The following is a 24,436-nucleotide window of genomic DNA, read 5'->3' on the forward strand; positions in this document are numbered from 1 at the left end:
GTTTAGTGTTGCAAAGTTAATGGCAATAGCATCCTACAGCAGGTGCCCCACAAAATATTCTATGTACTAAATACTCCTATTACAGCATGGACTACAAATCTTATTTAATTCCACACTAAGTTATGAACATTATGAAAGTGGGTTATTTGAAACTGCATGCCCTTAAAAATACTGGATTTTCATGAACATATGTCTAAACATATAACACACCCATCTTCGGTGGTGGCAATTATCTCAGTGTGTGGAAGAGACACTGAGATATTTAACTGCAAGGGACACCAGGACAGACCCATGAAACCCCTAAAAGGCATGCACAGGTTGCAGACAAAAGGATGCATTGCCCTCTCTGTCACAAATCTCCAAAGACTCCCAGACAAATGTGACTTGCAGGAAATGCCAATGTTGTTGTTGGGACTCATCACATAAATGAGCACAGGGAGATCACAAGCTCTTCAGCATTTGCTTCGGGCCTGCTGTATCTCTTCCATTTCTTTGAGCTGCACTTCCCGAATTTCACAATAGGTGGGAGAAAAGATTTTTCTCTCTAAGATTTTTCACCTCTTCTAAGATCTATAACCTTAATGCTGGTTGTCAGCACAGTTGCCAAGGTAGAATTTATTGAACATGCTAACTCAAAGAAACGCTTGCAGATAACAGTTGTCTTGGTATTGACAGGAAGAAATCAGCCAGACATGCACCCTCTCACATATAATATTGTTATATTTCCATACTACTTTTATCTACTTTTTTATCTTTTACCTTCTACCTTTACAAATATGTTTTCAAGGTGAGGTTATATACACACAAGGCAATCTGCATAGCAACACAGGACAAGTTAAATTCAGGGACAGTTAAAATATTCCCCCTTAATTACTTCTTTGGTGTCATTATAATCAATGTAAACTGTTCCATTAACAAGCTACCAGAGAGCTTATAAACAGCTTGTGCTAAAGCAGGGATTGAAGGGCAGCTTAAACTCTGAGCTCTATTGCTGTGACAGGATGAGCTTGGGCAATGCTGCACAGCAGTCACCCACGCCAAGGGGCAAACCCTGTGCTCTCATGCTGTGCTCGCTCCTTAGAGCAAGCCGATTCATTCAGGCTGGAGACAGGAGAAAGGCTGGCTGGATTGGGTTCCTAACAGCTTTTAAATACCAGAAGCTTTTTGAGGTTTCTTATCAGTAAATGATGCCAAAATTTCCAGGGAAAGAAAGCTGCTGTTTGTTTTATTTATTCTGAGAAATAAATAATTGTTTAAGTTTGTCTCTACAGACGTTTGCAGCAGAGCAGCAGTGAAGTTCATTCTTCTTATCTCTTTAGAAATATGCATATGTGATGCAGGCGAGGGGAAATGGGAAAAAAATAGGTTACCTTTTTTATCATTATTTTGAAGTTTCCTTTCACTTTTTCAAGAAAATCTCTTGAAGTTGTGTGACATATTTTTGCATATAAGCACTCAGAAGCTTTGTATAGTAATATATCACCCCTTAAACCCACAAACTTTTTAGCAGTCTATCTGAATTACTTTTTCACTTCATGCAAATCATGACTGAAATTAGAAATGACCTTCAGAGACAGCACTGCAAATGATAGGAAGAACATTTGTAATGTAGTCTCTGGGTTTATATTTTCAAAGGACCTTGTAAAATTCTTCACTTCCTTGCCTGTGCTGTTTTGGTGGCCAGCAAAGCAGAAGTCATTATGTTTGTTTTACCTCTCTAATGACCACGCTTTGCCAAACATGTGTCTGTAAGATACATCACAGTTCTTTAAAAACAAATTGTGTCATGTAATAAAAAAAAATAGTTTAAAAGCATTGTGTCAAAGGCTATTTCTGTTCCCAGCTGTTAAAATCCTAGCACGACTTTGCTATTTTCTTTGCCTTTAGAAAGCTGCTGTTCTTATATTAGTAAGTGAGCCTAACTTTATAATTGGAACAAATGATGAAATACAGTGAAATCAATAGTAACAGTGTTAAAATAAATATTGTGCAGAAAAATAAATGTTACTATTTATGAATCAGGAGAGGTCACAGACTATAGAAAATAATGAGCGCATTTATCTGAACTACTGTATCAGAGTCAAACTGAAAGCTCTCTGATCTGAGTCACCCCTTTGCAAATGCTTCTCTCTCATATTGCTTATAATGCAAACAACTTGTGTAGCCTTTGCCTTTGCTGTCACTGAGGCATAGCTGTACAACCCCATCATATAGCCCCCACTCCCCTTTAATTCAAGTGGAGCCTTGTTTGATGATAAAACCATTGCAGCAGGGAACTATATTTAAAACTCAGTGACTCATTCATCTTACGCCCTTTTTTGGAGTCATTAGTGGGTCATATAACTGTATATATTTCATTCAAGTTTCCATTTATATTCCCTACCTATCATTGTAGCTATTTTGCTCCAAATAATTCTCTGACCAGAACAGGAGCCTCTATCTAACCCACTGTAAGCAGCTACTGCCACCTCCCCTTCTCCTCACCCCCCACCCCCTCTTTATTTTGTGGTCTGTTCCTTGACAATTTTTTAAACAGAGTCTAATCTGAAATTTCCAGATAGCAGCATACCAGGTTGCAGCAGTGTTCAGTGTGTGGTACTTGGAGCTACTGACTCATAAAGAAAGGTTTGGAGGAGAAGCATCAGGAATCATTTGCATAAAGGCTAAATATCCTACTCTTATCAGCTTAATTTGTTTCTTTTCATATTTATAATAGTCTTTTAGCAGCTAGAAAATTTCAAAAACTCTTTTGCTTTACCATTTCCATCCAGTAAAGAAGTTACCATCTTTTTTCTTTTCCTTTTTGAATAGGCATGAAAACTTAAGGTTTGTTTCAATAACAAACACATTAGTTTATACGGAATCTTATCATGCCAAAACATCTTTATGGACAAGCATCAGCAATGAGATCAGCTCTGCTTTGAAAACAGTTTTTGTTAGCTATCGGGCTTTACCGAGATATAGTGCTGCCAGAGGAAATGTGGGTGATTATGTCATATTGTAATTCAAGAATTATAAAAATTTCACATGGAGTGGAAGGCAGGAAAGGAAGAACATGTGAGGGTGCTATATATTTGTTTATTTATAGGGGTGGTAGTCAACCAAGAGTACACAAACTCCTCACATCAGCAAACAAACTCTACACAGGATCCATATGCATCTGTGCATCAAAAACTGCAGATCCCAGTGGAACTAGATGCATAGTGGCATCCGAAGTTCTTGGTTTGTTCCTACCTTTCCTAATAAAGTGGCAAAACACCTATATGTGACCCTTTAAAAATCAGTATGTCCTCCTCCACCATCCTGAAGATTTCAGAGCCATTAGATGCCACTCTTACCACATGTCTAATCCAGAAATGCTGGCATTCATTTTTTGCTAGGAAAGTAGGATATAATGATTAGACTTCTTTCTCTAACTAAAGCAATTCTAAAGGTTGCTTAGGCACCTGGTCACTCTGGGGAAAATATTCCTCACTCTGCTTGGAATAATTAGAAATGAGAGCACTTGACTGCAGTGCCTGGGACCTGGATAATAAATTTTGTTCCTATTTACTCTGGATGGGAATGAGTCAATCTAAGTATCTAAAGTAGCAACTCAGAGCCTGTTTTCCTATTTTTGCCTTTCAAGGACATCAGCTTCACTGCAAATTCCATCACAAGGTAATTCAGGGAGAAGAAAACTAAACCACTGTTGTCTGGATAGACAACTAAACATCGCTGTCTTTGTGTTGCCTCAAAGACTAACTTTTGAGAAATCATGTTGAACTTAAGAAATGGTCTTGTAACAAAGAGGGAGAAAATCAGGAGGTTATGCTTCTTCTCAAAAGTGGCAAACATTTTAACACAGTTCAGTAACCTCCAAAAAGATAGCTTTGTGACAAGGAATATGCAATAGTCCAATAATAAATGGGATGTTGTAATTGAGGAGTTCGCCAGGAGGTCAGAATTATAAATCTGAATTATTTTAACACCTTTCAGTCGATTTCTTTAAATTCTTCTCTATGTATGTAATCCATAGAATGATGACAGTCTTTTCAGAGCGTCAAATAATTTCTCATGAGAATTGTTCATAAGTATGAACAGCATGAAAAGTCAGGGACAGCATGGGTATCTAGAAAATCTAAAGTGGGATTTGGACTAAATCTAAAACTCCTGCATCTCAACCCTTTATGTTTAGCAGGCAACAAACTACAGACCTTGGGGCTGCACTGGAGTTGGCAATGCGCAGTCGATGTCCCTCGAGCTCCAGTCCTGCCCACACTCACACTTGCAGTAACAGGGCTGTGAAACCACAGCTTGGAGAGTACCTGGTCCTGATTAGAATCCAGAAATAAGGGACATAAATCTTACTTGCACATAAGAACACGGTGGTGGAAACAGATCCCAAGTGAACAGAGGTGCCTCTCTGGAGCACCTGAGGCAGAGATGTGAGATTGGACAGGTACCTGTGTAGGGAACACTTCCAAGCACTGACACCGGCACCTCTCTGCTGAAAACAGTGACCAAGCACTCCTGATTCAATGTGCTGACACAGTTCTCCAACACAACATGAACCGGAAAACTTTCCCTACATACTTTGTTGAAGCAGCCCAAGAGTTGAATGTAGAATTTTACTCTGGGCATCTGTGTGTTCAATGCTACAACATTCAGCTTTTATGTTCTTGGATACACTCTGCTTTTTTGTGCCTTTCACAACAAATAGCACCAGACATATCTGAGACATTTTTGGAGGGCTCACAGGAGGATAATCTCTCCAGCTGTTTTATATCCTGAATACCTGGAGAAAAAGACCTCAGAGTTGCTGAAAGTTACTGGAAGTTCATAGTTAAATTTAGAACTTCTTCTCATCCCTCCAAAAAAGGAACTCATTAGTATTTTCTCTGTATAGGTTTTTAAAACATCAGCCTGCAAAATCAATTAGTCTAGCCAAGCTTTTGACTTCCCCAGACTCCAGACCTAATTCTTTATGTCTTCTCCCCTTAGGTTCATTATAACCCCATGTGCCACTGGACTGAATTGTGCTGAATACAAAAATGCTGACGCATTTGCACATTTCATTAAGAACCTCTTAAGAAAAGTATAGTTAAGGGGGGTTTTGTGTTTGGCTTTTTTAGTTTTTTTTGGTTGTTTTTTGTTTTGTTTTGCTTTGTTTTGTTTTGTTGTTGGTTTGGCTTTTTGGTGGGTTTTTTTGTTTTGTTTTGTTTTGGTTTTTTTTTTTTTTTTTTTTTTTTTTTTTTTGCATTGATTGTAACCTTTAGAAAAAAAGCTGCTCTATTACTCATCTCCTGAAACATAGTTTCCTTGCCATAGGGTGGGGAGTGGGTGGGAAGAGAGACCTGTTTTTTTGGTGGCAGATTTTTTTCCCCATTTTTGAGTGTTAATGAACACCATTGTAGGGTAACACTGGGAAAGGAAAGGCTTTTTGTTCCATTCATATAGGACACCGGGTAAGGCAGAAGCACTGCTGTCACTAATTGGCCTGTGTGCCATCTGTTGGAAGGTGCTTTTGATTTTCACAGTGGTCACAGCAGCGTCAAAGCAATGCAGGCAGAAACAGTTACCCAGTGAAACCCCCTGGGTAGAATTGGTTCACAAAGAACTTGCAAGAGCAGAGTTCTGCCTTTTTAAAAGAGAAGTCTGATCGCAATAGATGTGTATGTAACAACAAATTAGGAGACTGGTCGCGCCTCTCTTAATTAGAGTGATTTTATAGGATATCAGGCAGTGGTGAGACACAGGATGGCAGCTAAATCTGGCCTACCCTGCAATGTAAATCAGAAGAGCAAAATATCCTTTAGTTTTTTTTTTTTCCTTTAGGGGACATCTCAAGTCTCATCATTAAGGTTTGTTGGTTGTCTGCTAAATTCAGAACAGTACTTCTCAAGGAACCAGTGACATGTTAGGTTTAAAGACTTTTATTCCACCTTGTTTATACACATGTGAATTGGGAAAAGAAAGAAAGAGAAGGCACTTGCTCAAAATGAGACTAAAAATAACATATTGCAGCATATGATATTCTGAGTTGACTTAAATATCACACTTTTCAAGAGTGTATATAGTGCTATTTTACTTATTTTGGCCTGCAGCACAGTGTCTGTACTAAATCTTGTGTGCTCGCCCCTCACTTTAAAGCTGACACAACCAGTACAAAATTAAAATGGACAGCCTGATCAACAACATTCCCCACCCACATCATGCAAATCAATCAACCAGAATGACAAGAAAAGTGCCCAACACTCCCTAAAGGCTCAATTCCATATCTTTTAAGCTTCAATTAAAGCAGCTTTCTTCAATGCTCCATCTCAAATTCAAATGATGCAGAACTTAAAATGGACTCCTGTTTTACTTCAGGGAGTGGTAATTTTGAAAGGAACGAAGTATGTTTTACAGAAAATTAGCATAGTACCATGTTGCTTCTCTTGTGCAGCTATATTAAATATATATGCTGGGTTCATTTAAATAGGATTAATTTAAATATGCTTTTCATGGTTAATTGCTAAATGTAAAACATTTGCAAATTTTAGACAAAACAAAAATTATTTGACACTTCTTTCCTATGAATCATACTTTTTGATTTAAAAGATATGTCCTGGAGTGGGGAAATACTGTTATAGGTGAATGAAAAAAATTTATAGGAGTTCCAGCAATATGTCTCCAACTTTCATAATTTATAGTCATTATATATTACTAATAAGAGGAAATTTTGAGTGGCCATAAGGAGCAGTAAAGGAAGACTATGCCAAAATGATAATTTGAGTTGAACACTTGTCAGTAACAGAAAGGCCAATATTCATGTAAATGCATATTCAGTATACTACTGATCAAATAATCAAAGTAGATATAAAAATGATTACTCAATTTTTTTAGGCACCTACATGCAAATTTCCCAGCTATGTGTTTAAATGTATTGAAGTTTAAAAGCCTGAATTGATTGTATTTTCACTGTTTCCCTTAGAAATACTTTTTTGCAGCCTGATACAACTTTCAATGATTAGGTTTAAGTGCAACATTGTAGGCATACCCCCAGCTTCAATTTTTTCTGTCACCCTTCCACTCTGTTTGACCAATATTTCATGATACACATTTCATGAATCAGCTCATGACTTGCTTCATACATGCTTGTAAGTAAATGCATGCACTTTCAAAAATGTCAGCCAAAGTGTGGGAGGAGGATAATATCCATGAGGACTGTGCAAGCACATAAATTACTTTGGCCAGACAATTTACTGTGTAACTGCTGGGAACATTCTCTGGCTGTCTGTATTCACACTCCCAGTCTGTATTCATTTAGACTGGTGTTTTGTGGTAATGAGAACATACTTTAAGCCACTTGGGATTTTATTTTTTTAAAGTTCACAATTGGTTTATGTTTTTAAATGCCTTGTGAACTTGAGATAAGGACAGTGGTTATAACTGTAGTGTCTCTGGAAGTGGAGAGAAGTTTATTCTGTGCTTGCATATGCAGATCAACCTATAAGGCAGAGTAACCACAGCTCCAATTGATAAACATTTTTCTTATGGAGATCCTGCTTTTGTTACAACTATGCCAGAATGTAATTATTTGGGATGAAGTTTCACATAATGAGTTTCTGCCTCTGGCTGAACTCATCATAATTTTGCCTTCTCAAGAAGAATTAAGATAAGGAATTGCTAATATAAAACAGTCACACAAACTCCCTAATTGTAACCAATTTTTGAGAAGCTTTAGCATGTTCATGATTCTGACAGCAAGGAGTCTTTTGTTGACAAGAAGTAACTCCTCCTAAATTTGGCTGATTAATTTCTGAAAATCTGTGTGTGCAGATATTTTATGGAATCATAGAAGAGTTTGGGTTGGAAAGCACCTTAAAGATCTCATTCCAACCACCCTGCCATGGGCAGGGACAGCTTTCATTAGACCAGGTGGCTCAGAGATGCACCCCCCCTGCCCTTTAACATGTCTTGGGATAGAACACTGACAGCTTTTTACAGCTGCACACTTTTCCTCAAATCACTTCTGGCTAACCTAACTGCGGAATTTATCTATATTAAAAGTAACACTACTCACATGTTTTTTCCTCATCTGGTTTTAACCTGATCCCTGGCTAGGGAGCTGCTCAAACTGCCCTCAGAGATGTTTGTTACTGTGACAACACTTCTGGGTGATGCTGAGGAAGTTAGTTACTCCAGCTGGACTTCTTTCCTCTGATCAGTAGAGGTTCAGGTTGTGATTTCTTTTTATTTAAAGAAGTGCTCAGAGATGTGGATAAACACATTCAGAAATTTAGCTGAAAAAACTGTGTCTTAGATGTCTTCAGCTGGATACTCAAGAGTATGAAAACAGACATCCAGTCTGTAGGGATTAACATGTCCAGTGAATGGAAGATGATCCTGCAAAAAGAGAGTTTGTTAGTGTAATTACAGAAAATAATAATGCCTCAGCCACAAAAGGTGAAAATAACAGACATGACTTTTATCCTGTTGTTTTTATGGGGTTTGTTTGTCTGGGTTTTTTTCTGAGAGGAGTAGTGGTTTTTCTTTTTAACTTGAGGTTGTTATTCTCATGGAATTAGTATCTTGTCCACATATTTGATTGTGTGATGGGAAAACAAATTACACTAAATTAATTAATATTTAGCTAATTTAGCACAATTTTAACAAGTAGGTGATGAGTAGAGGATTCAGAAGTGTTTGCTATAAGCTGATACCACATTTTGAGAGACAAATAATCTCTTGGTGAGAGACACTGCTTCTATGGTATCCTGTGTGTGGCAATCCTAGCTATTAAATTACTTTTTCTCTTCCATGGTCTTAATAATATAGGATTCTCTACCTTTCCATAAAGTCAAGGAATTTGGGAAAGTGCTTTCCAAGAACAGAATTTTTGAGCTGAAAGTAATTGTGTGCAATAGAATCTGTAGTCTGTTCCAATTAAGTCTACAACTCCCAATCAAAAGTGGGGGTTACTCTTCTTCACTGGCATGACTGGTATCACCTGATGAAATAAGTAGTAGTTTTTACTCAGGGGAAGACTGGGATTACATATTTCCTTCAAGGCCCAGCAATAGAATTTCTGATGCTTGTAATGAAAGAGTTTTCTGCTGCACAGATTTGGACCTGAGTCCAGGAACTGCAGCACGAAATCAAAAGCCTGATGCACTCATATTTAATCTCTAAAGTCCTCAGGTCCTGACTGTGATTAATTGGAATGGATAGGCTCTCGTGCCTCTGAATTGATGCTCCTACAGAACTAGATGGGACTATGTGAAGGGCAAGATGCAGTAACCTTCAGTATGGGGAGCAGCAGCGTGGCCCTTGGTGGTGTGTTCACTTTGCGTATTTGTTATGTAGCACCATTTTCCTGCACTCTCTTCCAAATGAAAAGGTGATGACTATTGCTTGCAAACTACTTTGGAAAATGCTGAGTATCAGTTCAAAGAAAATTTAACCTACTTCCATGGGACACAAAGCATTATATGGGTCTAATCCTCATTTATTGAGTAGGAGAGGTTCTGCTGGAAACACAGTGACCTAATGGGCTGATTTGGGAAAGCAATGCCAATGTTTTTTAACACTCTTATTGTTCCAGAGTTAAATAAGCTCACACTCTGGAGTAATGTTATAGAATTAACAAGTGAACTAATTCTCATTCTGAATCTCAGAAACAGTTAAATAGAATGAAGTCTCAATATTGCATTAAGGTTTAAATGCATGGAAAATTAAGTTTGTGTACCTTTAATAAATGACAGGAGATTAGATTATTAGATGGTTTCCTCAAACATTTGGGAAAGAACACTTTTCAGGGTAGATATTAGTGAACACGAGCATAAGACAGAACCATTCAGAGAAGGCTGTAGGAAATCTGCAAAATCCTATGAATCAGCTGTGCTGAGTAGCAGTGAGCATTGTACCTGGTGGGAAAATCTGTGACACAGCTATGCTCCTCCCAGTACTCAAATTCAGATAGGCAGTACTGTGTAGACATGCTCAAACTGGCTCCCGTTCTTCTGCCTTCACCAGAGCTGCTGCCTTCATGTCACTTTCCCCAAACTAGCCAAGAACATGGCATCCCAAGAAATGGTTCTCTAGAAGGGCAGTACAGATAAGAAGATGGCAAGAGCTAAGTTGCATTTCGGAATACCCCATCTCTGCAGCAGACATATCTATGCTGCATACTGCAGCACAGAGGTCCCTGAACTAAGGGGATTGAAAGGCAATATGGAATTTGAAACAATACAGCCATGTCAAAGAATTGTCTGATAAACTTTTCTTGGGCTTGTCTCCGGGGGCTTTTTCTGGACGTGGGTGTCTTGCGGGGAGCTTCTGGTTCATTGGTTCACTCTCTCCTGCTCCCAACCCTGCATTTGAGTTAACAGAGATGGCTGAAGGCAGGGACCAAAACAGATCAGGAGAGCACCATAACACTTTCACACAGTTTTGGAGGGTTTTTCTGAATACTTTAAGCAGACTGTTTCATTGATCTTATGTACATTCGCATTAGCACAAGGGCACAAGGACCGAGCACCAGGAAATTCCTTTAAAACAGGAGAAAGCATGCCACGGGATTGCTCGGCCATTGAGGTCCTCAGCTTCAGTTAATTAGCGCTGCAGGAAGGCTCAGCTAATTAGCACGGGTGTAGAGTTGCCCTGACCCAGTTGCTCCGCTCGCAGGACCTGAGCTGATCCCTCTGCACAGCGCTGCAGAGCGCGGTGCCCGGCGGGGAGCAGGGGCGCGGGGGAAGCGGGAGGCACCGCACGCATCCCGAGCCTTGGCCAGCCTCGCCGGCTGCCCGACCTGCCCTCCTCCCGTGTGGGGAGGCCATGGGGCGGGCTGTGCCACCAACTGCGGGCTCTGGGGACACTTCACTCTGGGGACACTTCGCACCTCCTGTGTCGGCCCCGTTGTTCCCCAGGCCATGGCACGAGGCACAGCCGGTTCCTCGTCCCCTGGCAGGCTCCGCCAGCCGGCGGTGCGGTACGAGCTCGTGTCAGCCTCTGGAGCCGGCCACCAGAGCTCCTCGTGCCGCGCTGCCAGCGGGCACAGCCGCCCGGGAGGAGCTGTGGGCACGGCGGGACCCGGGAGGGACCGCGGCCGTGCGGGAACAGGTGGCGGCGGGGCAGTCCCCGCCAGCCCTGCTGCGGGCCGGGAAGGGACGCGAGGGAACAGCCCCGGCCCCGGTCACCATCCGCGGTGACCCCGCTCCGGTTCCCCCTGAGGGAATGGCGGAAAGCCCCGAAGGCCTCCGAGCGGAGCCGAGGCAGAGAGCAGCGGCGGGACGGGCGGGGGCCGGGGACGGGCGGGGGCCGGGGCCGGGCGGGGGCCTGGGCCGGGCCCGTCGGGCCGCTCCCTCCGCTAGGGGGCGGGCGCGGGCGGCGGGCTCTCCTCAGCGCCCCGCCCCGCCCGGCCGCGCCCCGCCCGGCCAGCCCAGGCGCAGGAGCCGGAGCCGGCGGCGGGATCGGGATCGGCTCCGTGGTGCCGCGCTCCGCACCTGCTCTCCTCGGTCCGCACGGTGGCGGCGGCCGCGACGGCCGTGACGGCCTTCTGCGCCCCCTGGGGCAGCGGGGCGGCGGCGGCGGCGCGGGGCGGCGCGGCAGGTACCGGGCAGGGCGGCGGGAGCGGCGCGGGGCGCGGGGAAAGTTGGCGCCGCCGGGGCGCCTCCGGGAGGCGGGGGCGGCGGTGCCGCCGGGGCCGCCCCCGCACCTCCCTCCTCCTCCTCCCGCACCTCGGCGGGGCGGCGGAGTGCCCGGGCGGGCGGTTGGCCCCGCGCCGCGCTTGGCTCTCCGCCGGCCCCGCGGGGGCGAGCGCTGCTCCCGGCGGCTGGCGCGGGGGAGAGCGAGCGGGAAGGTGCGCGGCCGTGCCGGGCTGGGTGTCAGCCCGTCCCCCGCCGAGCCGAGCCGTGCCGTGCCCTCGGGGGGCGGCGCTGCTTCGCTCCGCACTGTCCCTCCGATTTCTGTTCCGCTCCGCGCCTTGTGTGCTTAGCGCCGGGCACGGGGGAGGGCGCGGGGAAGGTCCCGTCCCGTCCCCGGGCTCTCCCCTGCGCTCGCCGTTGCTGCCTGTTAATATAGGACGAGTTTGGCTCCTTCTCTATTCCCGGGTTTTTCCCCCAAATCGTTGGCAGAGCACCGGACTTGAGAGTATCGTCGAGCCCCGAGTGCCTCGGGCGTGTTCAGAAGACAGGGGAGCGCTGCGGGCGCAGAGCGGCCCTGCCCGTGCCCCTGCCCCATGGGTCTGCCGGGGCATCCGAGCCCCAAAGCTCGGAGATGCAGCACCACAGACTAGTTAGCAGCAGCTCCCCCGCCTCAAAGGCTGCCGCGGCTCCACAGCGGATACTTTTCAGCGTTTTGACGGCTGACTTGCCCTGTGGAGATGCAAAAATATCCAGTATATCTGTAATATATTTAAGATATATATATAATATGTTCATATATGTCAAGTGTGACAACTAATTGCCTCACTGGTGTTATGGAACAGATGCAACAGCGGTAAAATAGGATGCCTCTTTTAATATAAAATTCTCATTCACCTTGCAGCACTTCTTGTTTCCTCTCTTGAATGAACTTATCTGAACTAATTAGTCAGTCTCTCCTTCTGTTGCTCCTTGCTTTCCTCTCTTTCAAAGATGCAACTGGGATTTTTTTGTCTTCTCTGCTGCGATGGTCGCTTCCCTTGTGGCGCTCTTCAGCCTGTCACAAATTGCTACTGCCATAATAACTATGTAACAAAGCAGAACAAGTTAGTTCTTAAATGCTATTAAATATTGGTATTGCTACTCTGTTATGCACAAATTGTCTTTATAGTAGAAATGCATATATTACTGAAGTATTAGTGTTGCATTGAAGGATTATTTATGTGAATGTAGATGTGTAGAATACTTACTTAGCTTTGGAGGGCAGTTGCATTTTCACCTTTTTTTAAACGAAATTCTTCTGAAACTAGTTGTACAAGAAGCAAGTTGTCCCTATTACCTGAGTGGGCTTGATCATAAGGGAAAGAGTCAGCAATCAGAGCTGTGGGGAAGAAGTGTCTCCTCAGTTACCATCTCTAGAAAGGCTTGCTCACCAGTGCAATACAAATGCTAAATTTTTATGATGGTGAAGTTCTCTGGCACTGTCCTGTGGCATAAGTGTCTTGATAGGTTGGGGACAAATACCTAATACATTTTTGTTTTCTAGTTCATAAGAAAAAAATGTAATACTCCACATAGTTCTTAAGTACACTTAACATAACCGCTCATTTGAAGGACCAACTTGTGATGATAAGGTTAATTTTGTTTCATTAAACACTCTAATATTGCTAGCAGTGGATTCCTGGAAGAGCTCTTAACATTTGTCATCTCTCTCTCTGACTTAATAAGCATTTCTAATGTTCCCATATCAACTTTTTGCATCTTCTAAGACCGGGACAGTTCATTATTTTAGGACATAAATTTGAGTAATATCACAGTGACATGTTGTACTTTACAGTACTTAACTCTTTACCTTCATGCTTCCAAAATACTTTCAGTACAAAGTAAGATGCTGGTAAAGCTATAGTTAAGTGATATGCTATTAAATTGCAAAGCTCCATGACTGCTTCTCAATTCATCATTTTGTATTATTGGTGTAATATGCTTAAAGCAGTAGACAGAAGCAACAAAAAAGTAGTAACAAAAAAGCCAGTGGTAGTATCATCATCTTCTTGAATATGTTCATTGCTTACCAGGTGGTAAACCAGCTTTTCATCCATTCCAGGAGTCTAAAATATCAGCTGATTTCTAAAGATCTTGGGTGAACTGTTTTTTTAGCAGTCAGTATATAGCAGAGACAGTTGTGCATAGTTTTCTAAGCTGTGACCTACTTTTTACACTGATGGGTAAATGATAGCTTTACATAGACACTGGAGGAGTAACCTTACACAGGTACAACACCAGAAGTCTTGTGCACAGAAGTCATTAATGTTAGATTCTCCAAAGTGGGCTAAATATCAGTACAGTGAGCACTTCTTCTGTTGTGTCACTTCATTCACAAGTATATATTTGCCAGGCTGGCATCTATACATAGGGGTATTTGTTCATTAAAACTCAACCAGTTAAAAGTAAAATGTAGTTTAGTGGTGATGAGGACCACAGTTACCAGTCTCATTGTTTTAAATGTGTGTAAATATTCATTGTAAGTTTTATGGAAACCTTGTGGTGTGGGTTTGGTTTTAGTTGTTGGGGGTTCTTTTGTTTGTTTGTTTTTTGACTGAGAAGCACATTCCCTAAGCTTCATAAAACTGTGAACTTGAGAAATGATGTCTGTCAGAGGCAACACTGTGCTCATCTACTGGAAAGTTCACACAGGAAAATCAGAGAGCAACATTTTTCAGCTGTTTTCTCAAAAAAGTAAATTAAGCAAAAAATATTTATTTTGCTTCCCGCTTGTATTTGTTGGTGTTTGTAGCATTGCTTTCTCTTCTGGCTACCTGTGTGTAGCAGTGCAGTGTACATTTTGTTCCATGGTGTTGAGTGCATGATGTTAGTCAGCAGGGGAGGTTTGGCACAACATTGATGAGAAGCCATAGCTCTGGCACTTTAGCCCCTGATGGAAGCATCCCATACCTTGGACTGGAGCATGGGATGGTTCACCTGAATCAATCAAGTAACTCTGAACTGGGGTCATCTCTTAAGAGAGAGACAGAGTTTAGGCAACTTAATCCAGCAAAGGGAAGTGTCAGTGTTAACTAGAAATGTTCTGCCTGCAGTTTTGTCTTGGAGTTGGATGCTTTTCATGATCTGTAGTGTTTTCCTGTTCTCGAAGCCTGGAAGTCAGAAGGTGTATGTGGGCTTTCTTCATGACAAGTGGGAATTTATGGGAGGTAAATTATTCTTCTGTCAAGGTGTTTACTAAGGAGAAAGAGCAGGCACACAAGCCTGGAGTGTAGTAACAGATGTGCTGCAAGTTTCATCCTGACATACCTTGAGATAATTGATTCTAATCTGCCCAAACCCTATGATACCATTGCCTTCAGTCAGCATGCACTGAACCTCACTGAGTAGTTCTAATTTCTATTATTAGCATTGTAATATGAAACTCAGTCACGTGCCCACTATGGGACTTTGTGTTCCTTCTCTTTCTTCTTTTCATACCCTGGCATTCATGAAATGCTACAAAATCAGATACTATAGAAAACATTGTCTGATAGCTTGCTTTATAAAGCTTTTTTTTGGCCTTAATTTTTCTTCCTATTGTCCTACTGCATTCACAATCTTGAAGAGCCTTCTCCCTGCGGAAAACACTGATACTTCATACATAATTTGATTGCTTGGGTTGTGCTGAGATCTGGTCCATGCTGAAGTCTGGTCATGTCTGTCTGCTAGATTTTGGTTCAGATTTCCAAACATTACACATGAGTAATGGTAACAAAGGGTTCCTATCTTCTGGGTCAAGAGGAATCAAGAGAGACTTTAAAACCTTGTAGGTTCTTGGTGCACTGCTGTACTGTGTTCACCTGGTGAGTCTCATGTGCTCTTGGCTTACAAGTTAGAGATGTCCCAAAATATGAGCTCTAGACATACATTTGGAATACAGATTATCCATCTGGTACTCCTCAGGAAGATGCGAGGTATTTTTAATCAGTTTCCAGAAAAAAGTGGAAAAAGACACAAGCAGAACTGTATCTGCCTCTTCACCAGGGGTTCCTCTGGCTTTCTGTCGCACTTCTGTGGTTCAAGAGCCTTTTTGTCTCACATTATCTTACTATCCCTTCTTAGCAAATGTCTCCTTCCAATAACAATACTTCTCCTTTTAAGAAATGCAGTTCTTCTGTCAAAGAACTGTCACCACTGATTTAACAGGAGAGCGTATCACTGCATAAGGGATGTGGTGGCTCTCTGCAGGCTCTGGGTCCCTAAGTCTGAACGAGCACATTATCCTAATGGCCTCTATTTGAAATGAAAATCATTAGGAGTGGTCTTGTCTGATGTATCTCTCTGACTAAGTTCCCTCTGTTAAACTTCTGCAAATGTCTCTTAATATGAAGATTACAGAACATTAGACAGGTAATGTGGTTTTACAAATAAAACAGAAATCCCAGAAGCAGTGTGCATGCTATGAGCATATGTTAATCTGTCATATTGGCTGTAATTTTATCAGTTCCCTCTCTTGGCAAGTTTAGGTTTGATACAAGCACAGCAACATATGTTAGGGGGGGAGAGAGTGTCCTGAGCTTTGAATTATGACTAAAAACACTTCTGAGGAAACCGTGGTTTTCAGAATTTGGAGCTGAGAGCAACTCTTCAAGATAAGTGATCTCAATCCCTTTTTTGGCAGGAGAAGTATTAGGCTTTCTAAAAGGTGTTTTGCCAAAAATGAAATTGTTCTTTTCCGTGCATCACAGAGTTGAAATACAGCCAAGCTAATAAGTTGCATGCTTGTTTGTATTGACCAATTCAGTGAGTGTGTTTCAAGAGGCAAGGTAGTAACCCTTATCACAGCCACCTACTCTGTCATCTTTGTCAACAGCCAGCTTTTATCTTACTAATTCAAGCTGGTGGCTGGTGCACTCTGAAATTGGTTAGGTAATTGCTGTGAATCAATACTGTGTTACTAAGGTAGTAACTTACCAACCACAGGCTCAGTCACTAGTTTTGTTTTTGGAACTCTCCCACTAATTTTAATTGGTATGCTTATAGAAATTCATTAAAAATGAAGCAAAAGTCAGTCTTCAAACCTGTACATGTGTGTTAGTGAGAGGTAGAGTTTTACAAGGAGTTCAAGAGAGTTTTAATAATTCAAGGTGAAAATAAAATCAGTATGTTTTCAAGTTCTCTGCAAGCAGAAGAAAACTGTGTGTACAGAAAGTGATTCCAACTCTTTGTTCTTCTATTGCAATGTAATATAAAAATAATTGTGTACTCTTTCTTTCAGTTCACATAACTGTTCGAACAAGATAAAATATTTAATTTATGATGTTAAGGTGGACAATACAAAATATGCTTCACTTCAATATTTTCTGAAGAAGAAGTAATGCTAAAATTTGTGTGAAATCATAAAATGCTTCAGCCTTTGTAGCTGGCAAATACAGTTGCAGTGTTTTGGAGGTAGCTGTAATTTTGGTGATTCTGACAGGTGCCAGTACTGCTAACCAAGGCTTGTGCCTCAACAATATGGTTTAAAGGTCAAATTAAATGTGCACATGCACAAAGTAAAGCTACCTTTTAAGGTTTTGTGTAGCAAGATGCAAAAAGCCTCTTTTCAAGTAATTCATTATTTATTCTGATCCGGACTTTTTTCTTCTCTTAGCCTGAGCAAGACTTAAAAAATTAGTTCTAGAGAAGGAGCAGCTGAAATTAACAGTGAAGTATTTCACTACTAAGTCAAACGCTGTTTTATTTGCACTTTGAAGTATGAAAGTAGTTATGATTTGACATCTTGTTCATTGATTTCCTGCTATCCTCTCCCTCCACCCCCAGAGAGATTTTAATCTGGTGTGTGCAGTGTTATGGAAAGCCAGCAGTTCATAACAGCAAGCTGTGATGAGTAACCATGGCTATTTCCCTAGCAAGTTATGTGATACAGTTACGCTCTCTGGAATGACGCATTTTATGAATCAAAGCTGGGAGCCTGAGCTGTGACTGGAATACATGTGGGATTTCCTACTGTAGTGTTGTTCTTGCGCTGTTTGCCTGCAGTTCTGTGACCATGGATCCTCTTGTTCAACATGGCGTGTTCCCAGGGATTGGCCCAAGTGTGCAGAGGTCTGATCTCCGCAGTTTCACTCACTTTTGGTCGTTTTTCTTTTAAACTTAAGGTTTTTATTCCATGTGTGTACAGTAGTATTCTGTTTCTACATCTGTGTCAGTCTAAATGCTTTTCATAATTTTTGTGATTTGGGGTTTTTTTTTTCCATATTCTTACATAGATGGGGAGGAACTGTTCTTCTGGAACTATAATGGTGTAGATAGAGGCACAGCTTTTGATTGAGGCAGATGTGTACCTGAAGTTAAGGACATGCAAGTATTTTTTTTTTGCCATGGTTTCAATGCTAGTGGTTTGGAAGAAGGTATCTTCTTGACTGTGTTGCTGATATTCTAGCTAGCACATTAAGAGCCCGTAATTACAGCAGATTGTACTTTGGTCAAGTTGAAGATCAGCTAGCACATGTTAAAGTACAGCTTGCCTTATCTTTACATTGTTCTTTCAGAATATGTGAGTCCATGTTTACTGTAGGAAAGAAAGGCATCTTTGAACAACCCAGTGAGCACAAGCTGTCCTTATTGGGTTTCAGAGGTTGTTGTAGGATTAGATAATTTCTAGTTTGTGCACATGCTTCTAGGCATCTCTCTCTCTCTCTCTCTCTCTCTGTATATACATATAAATATATATATATGTATATCAGTAAAGATTTTTAAAGCACTTTGGAAGCATGTTTAAAACATTTGTCTAACATCCTGGCCAACTGGGTGCATAAAGTTCATAGTTATGGTATAGTTCAAGCTTTTATGATGTCCTTGGCTTCTTATTTTTGTGTTCAATGTGTCAGTGGATTGTGTTGATTATCAAAAGACTTTAAGGAGATAAAATTATTGCACTCTGATAGTTTCTTCTTTCACATAGAATTGCCTGGACTACTACTATTTGATTAATGTTTACACCCTTTCATATGCCTAACCCAATTTTAAGTCTTGATTCTCTCCATTTGTGAATCAGTGCAGTTGTTTATTAGAACAATCCTTCTATTAATAATAGTGTAAACTAAACCTGGTTGCCATTTTAGTGTCTGTTCTGCGCATTGCCACTTCCATCTACAACATTCTCAGATGCCTAAAAAAGATGTCACAATTTTCACTTGATGGAAACTCATTGGTGAACTTGACTTTGGGCAGAGCTAAAAATTGTCTTTTGCATTATTCTATTAATAATTAGTTTGAAAAGAGATCATGTCTTTTGATAATATTTTTACAGAAAGACCTTATTGTTTTAATGATCATAAACCTTTCTATCTTCACAGCATGATTTTGTAAATACAGTTTATTTAGTATGATGCCTGAAAAGGTTGCTAAGAATTTAGCTAAGCATGAGTACTTGGTTTAAAAACTTAAGTTTTCCATGTATTTAGTAAAACAATTTTAAAAATGCAATAGTAGAACAAGACAGCATATGCTGCTTGGAGAGGTGTGCAGCATTTGATGGCTGTTTCATAGAGGGTTGCAAGCCAGTGATAAAAATCCAATACTTGTTTATAACCGAGAATTGTGGAGAACAGTTTGGGGTGGAATCAATGCTTTCTGGTTTACTCCAAAAGTATAAGCAATTTGAGGTATCACTGAGAAAATTCAGATGTGCAAATAGTAGGCAACTCTTAATTTGTCAAAATGCTTGTGATACTATACTTTGTGTATATAAAATTAACAGGTTTTAGTAAGACTGCACATAGGTGTAGGGTTTTACATTTGCAGCCACAATGGAGGTTTTTCCTTCTTGCTTTCAGATTTGTTCAATGTTAGCAACAGTTTTTCTTTGAAGTAGTTGCCAGAAAATTTAATAAGTGAAGGAAATTTTTGTGAGACCACACCATTCAGGGAGCACTAGAAATCAAGAAACCAAAAATCCCTAACATATTTTAGAACTCCCCAGAATACTCTTGTAGTAAAGCAGCTGTCCTAATAGTAGCTTTCTATTCATTAAGTTCAATTTTTTTGAAGTTTATTCTCCAGCTTTGGTTACTGTGCTTCCTATTCATATTGTAAATGCACATCTGGAGAAAAGGTGCCTATCTTAAGGAAGCTGGTGATTTGGCACTTGGCAGCTGATAAGGCTCCAGGATTAAGGGAAGCACAGTGGCTCCTGGTAACTAGGAAGTGATTCAGTGTTTGATAGTGGGAAAAGCTGTGGGTTGTGTGTTTTGTGGGTTTTGGAGTTTTTTTGTCTTATGCCTGTTTTGAACAGATAGTGCTTTATTATTTTTCAGATAAATATTTAATCTTTCAATTCATTCAGGTGATACTTGGTGCTTTTGACCAGAGGTACCAAATAACTGATGTATCATGTTAAGCATCCTATTGCTGTTCAATTACAGAGCCTGAACTGGCCAACAGCATTCTGCATATATCAGGTAGTATCTCCCTGGAAGTAACTGGGAACATCATACTTTTGTTGGAGCAGATTGCATGGGGTTGCAGCCTCACAGATATTTCTCCTTGTCACTATGAACAGAAGAATTGCACAGTTGTTTAAAATTACGCAGTTGCTTAAAATCAGTGCTAAACTGGTAAACCCTGTTTATTATATGTTAGTATTATATTAGCTTTAGATCCTGATATTTGCTTTAGATCCTGATATTGGCTTTAGATCCTGAGATAGCAGGACATTTGATTTTACTGTGTGTCATTCATCTAACTATACTTGATTTCTAACTAAATTTATGTGACTTGTGAGCTGTCAGAGGTCTTGTGGTAATCAAACAGTAATGCAGTGGAATATGATGTTGGGCATATTCAGAATTAGCAAAATTTTCTTCACCAAGTTAATTAGCAAGCTTTGGAACAGGCTGTCCAGGGAAGTGGTGGAGACACCATCCCTGGGGATATTTAAAAGGCATGTAGATGTGGCACTTAGGGAAATGGATGAGTGGTGTCAGTGCTAGGCTAATGGCTGGACTTGATGATCCTAGAGATCTTTTCCAGCCTAAATGATTGTATGATTCTGGTGAAGGTAATGGATCACTCAAATAATTTCTTCTTATTTGCGTTGACTTCTTGGTTCTGAAAACACAATATAAATAATGTTTCTTTAAAACAACCCTCCATCTTCTTGGAGCAAAAGGATTGCAGAGGAGTTGTGATTGTTTTATACAGGAAACCACCTTTTCTCGTGATATGTTACCTATTTTCTTTGGCTTATAAAGGAGGACTTTAACCCTTTATTAAAAGAAGTTTTGAAGGATAATATGCTCTGAAAATACAATTTTTCAGAGATTAATTAATGTGGTCTTAAAAGCAGGCCTGTAGAATTTGTTGTGTTGGGATCTAAAGTTAGCTCTGTCACCAAGTGAGCATTCTCAGGAGCAAGTGATTTTGTTACTATTGTCAGATACAGCCTCTGTTACTTGTTAACCAGTGTGTGCTACGTTGGACTGGCGGACTTGGAGTAGTGTTGTGTTTTGTACTATGGTTATCCTTATTTAGTTTTGCTTTTTTTTTGCCGATTACCCAGGAAGTAAATATTTCCCAGTATAAAAAAACTGGTTTAAAATTTCCCTTTTGGGTGTCCAAGTAATCTGCCAAAGACAATTACAAGCTGTGTTAACTGGGTATGAAGGAAATAAATCTTCATGTTGCTTAGTCTTGCAAGTGTCCAGCACTGTGTCGTTATTATCACCTCATTTACCAAAGGCAGAAGTAGATTTTTTTTGGCCCATGTTTGTCCCTCTGCCTTCTGCCCCCCAAAGACATTTATGAACACATTAGTGTAACCACCAAACATGGTCTGTCTCCTCCATTGCTTATCATCATAGAATCATTGAATGGTTTGGGTTGGAAGGGACCTTAAAGGTCATCAAGTTCCAACCAGTGTTGTGTGCAGGGACACCTTTCACTGGAACAGGTTGCTCAAATCCCTATCCAACCTGGCCTTGAACACTTTTATAGATGAGGCATCCACTGCCTCATCACCCCCACAGGAAGGAATTTTGTCCTAATACCTAACCTGAATCTACTCTCTCCTAGTTTGAAGGCATTCTCCCTTGTCCTGCCACTATGTTCATGTAAAAGATTCCCTCTCCTTTTGTAGTCCCCCTTTAGGGACTAGAAGGCATAGTTTATTTAATTAAGTAAAATTATTTCTAATGTCAAGGTACTATGCTTATTCTTACAACTTTTTTTACAAAAGTAGACAGGAGGCCTAATGTTGAGGAAGCTCTGGAGAAAGTGTTGCTGTAGGTGTCACCTCAGTTGTGTAGATGGTCACAGCACTGCAGGAGTCCTGTGTCTGTCAGTGGTCCTCAGCTGCCACGTGCCAGCACTGAGAGCTGTGAAATGGCCTCTCTTGCTTAGAGACTGCTCACAGCATTCCTTGAAGCATGTTTGCTTTTCTTTTCTGGCAGCGTGGAGAAAAACTGGCTTTACAACCATCTGCATGTTATAAGGCAAAGTTGAACTTTTAACATAGGTAATAAAAAAGCCTGTTTTACTGGACTGATTAGAGGCAACTTCAAGGCAATCAGCAAATGTGCCTCTTGCCAACAGATAAGGTTAGACAGCATGAGGAGCCTGGCTTTATTGATGTCCTTTTCCATTCATAGGGATCCCTTTTGGCAGTTGATGTGTGACAAGTAAATGAGGTACAGGTTTGTGTTTCTTCATACACTTTACTCTGATGTGCTGTCAGGTGACCTCAAGCAAGATTGGGTCAAATAAACACTCCACTCCTGAGTTTTGCTGTCTAAAAAGCGTGCTGGTTGTCCATCCCTGCACCTGTAATGCTCGATCCTCTTGGTTTCAACACATTTTATATGTATAATGTCTTACAGACCTCAAGCTGTGTGAACTACATCAAGAGCTTACTGCCTGCCCTAGGGCTGTGAGAGGCTCTGCAGATGTCTGTATTGCTCTGCCCACAGGGCAGAGAGTGAGCAGCTGCTTGATTTATGTTCACTCACTACCTGCACTGGTGTTCTCTGCATCCTCTGTCTGATGGCTGGGCAAGACTGGCAGTGTGGAGCAATGTGTGGGACTCACAAAGGCCTGGGATCTGGGAGAAGAGGGGAAGGGCTCAGGCTTGGGGAGTTGGCACCTTGAAACCCTCAGAGATGAGAGCATTCATAGCTGCATGCTCAGAGGCATCTGGGAATGCCTATATGGCCCTCTTAGCATAGTGGATGGTGCCAGAGGTACTCACCAAAAGGGATCACTGATATATTATCAAGTTATTTAATAATAATTATAGGACCTGACCAATTACATCTATTATAAATCTATAGTTACTTAAATATTCTGCAGACCATAAATTCTATTATTCTGCCTTATTTTCAGGGTGCTTATGTTTGCTGTTTCTTCATTTTTGGTGTTTTTTTTTTTTTTTTTTTATTAGATGCCTGTATATAAGGGGAAAAATTATATTTGCTTTGAGAACTATGTAACTCTGGGAATAGATTATGTAGAGAAGTACTGAAATCTTCCTTGCTGGAAGTATTCAAGGTTTGACCTGATGGGACCTTGGAAAATCTTTTTTAAAGACCTACTTTCAAGAACAGTTAGATCAGATGATCTCCAGAGGTCCCTTTCAACCTAGATTTTCTATGATTCTGTGATCTAGGTCATGTATAGCCATGTTTTTCTAAAATATTTGTGGTAGTATAATGGAAATTACAATAATCTTGTTAAAATAAAGGATATTTTTTCTGTTGAAAATAAATGTGAGAAATCAGTCTGCCAATGCAATACCGTTGCCAGTATGCAATTATAAACTTACTAAAAGAATTTTCATTGTTGTTCTATATTACAGAAATAGCTATAATGCTGATACCAGTTATTTTTACTTATATGAGAGCAGAAAGAGCTCTTAGAGAGGTTGCATCCTGTAAAGAGTTTGCTCATTGCACACCATGCTGCTTGAGTAGTGTTTAACAACCTAGTTTCAAACCTAATCAGAAAGCATTTCACTAATAGTAGCAAATACTGTCCATCCTCCTTTATTATTGGCTTTATGTAAATGATGAATGCCTTAATGAAGGTTTTATGGCTGATGGCATGTTGTCTATGTATATGTATATATATGAAAATAACATATATATTGATATGTTTGTTGCAGAACAAATTGAGCATGTTAAGACAAGCTTATAAATTGTGGAGCTGCATTTGTTTCAAAACACTTTGAAGTAAACATATCCTGTTTGTGGTTGGTTTCTGGGCATTTTTGTTGGTGGATTTCTTTTTTTAATTTGCCTGTTTTTCAAATTGGCCAGATGTAGTGGTTGGCCTTCTTGGTGTCTTTTTGGTTTTGTCCCAGCCATTCATTGTAGAAATTGTTACAAAGTCAATGTAATCTATTGGCATTCCCTGTATGACATTTCAAATTAGCCTTTCAAATTTTGCCAAGGTAATTTTGCTGTCTGCTGGTTCAGGAAATAGTCCTGAGGTCTGTGGAGATGTCTGTGCATATACTATGTAAAATTTGTATGGGAGACCTAAAAATTTAGACCTGGCTTTCAGAGTGGAACTTAAGGATCTTTTACCGGAGATAGCAAAATCCTGTAAGCTACTTCATGGGAAAGTATACTTAAATATTCAAAACCTTTTATGTTAACCTGTGACTGATTTGCATGTAAAATTGAGTGCAGGGACTACTTGGTTTAGTTATGATTTGGCTTGAGTATATTTAGCAAGTTTTAAATGCTGTTTCCAGTGCTTAACTTTGCAATTGAAGAGGAGTACATATAAATACAGATATACTTAAGAAGCCTGTTTTATAATGACTCATCAGGTTCTTTTTTAACTAT

At 40.7% G+C, this 24,436-nt stretch overlaps 1 protein-coding gene across 3 annotated transcripts in view; it reads left to right on the forward strand.

Annotated features, from left to right (window-relative positions):
* Positions 1–11,540: 11,540 nt before the first annotated feature.
* The window catches only part of PTPN3 (protein tyrosine phosphatase non-receptor type 3), a 119,142-nt gene continuing 106,246 nt past the window's right edge, over positions 11,541–24,436 (forward strand). For all 3 annotated transcript variants that reach the window (XM_054285198.1, XM_054285199.1, XM_054285201.1), the window contains exon 1: positions 11,541–11,574. The gene's annotated coding sequence lies outside the window, so the exon portion shown is untranslated. The remainder of the gene's footprint in view (positions 11,575–24,436) is intronic.

Source organism: Melozone crissalis, unplaced genomic scaffold (genome assembly GCF_028551555.1).
Source record: "Melozone crissalis strain CALT ecotype California unplaced genomic scaffold, PUWL_Pcris_2 ptg000042l_1, whole genome shotgun sequence".
In the NCBI taxonomy this organism is placed as follows: Eukaryota; Metazoa; Chordata; class Aves; order Passeriformes; family Passerellidae; genus Melozone; species Melozone crissalis.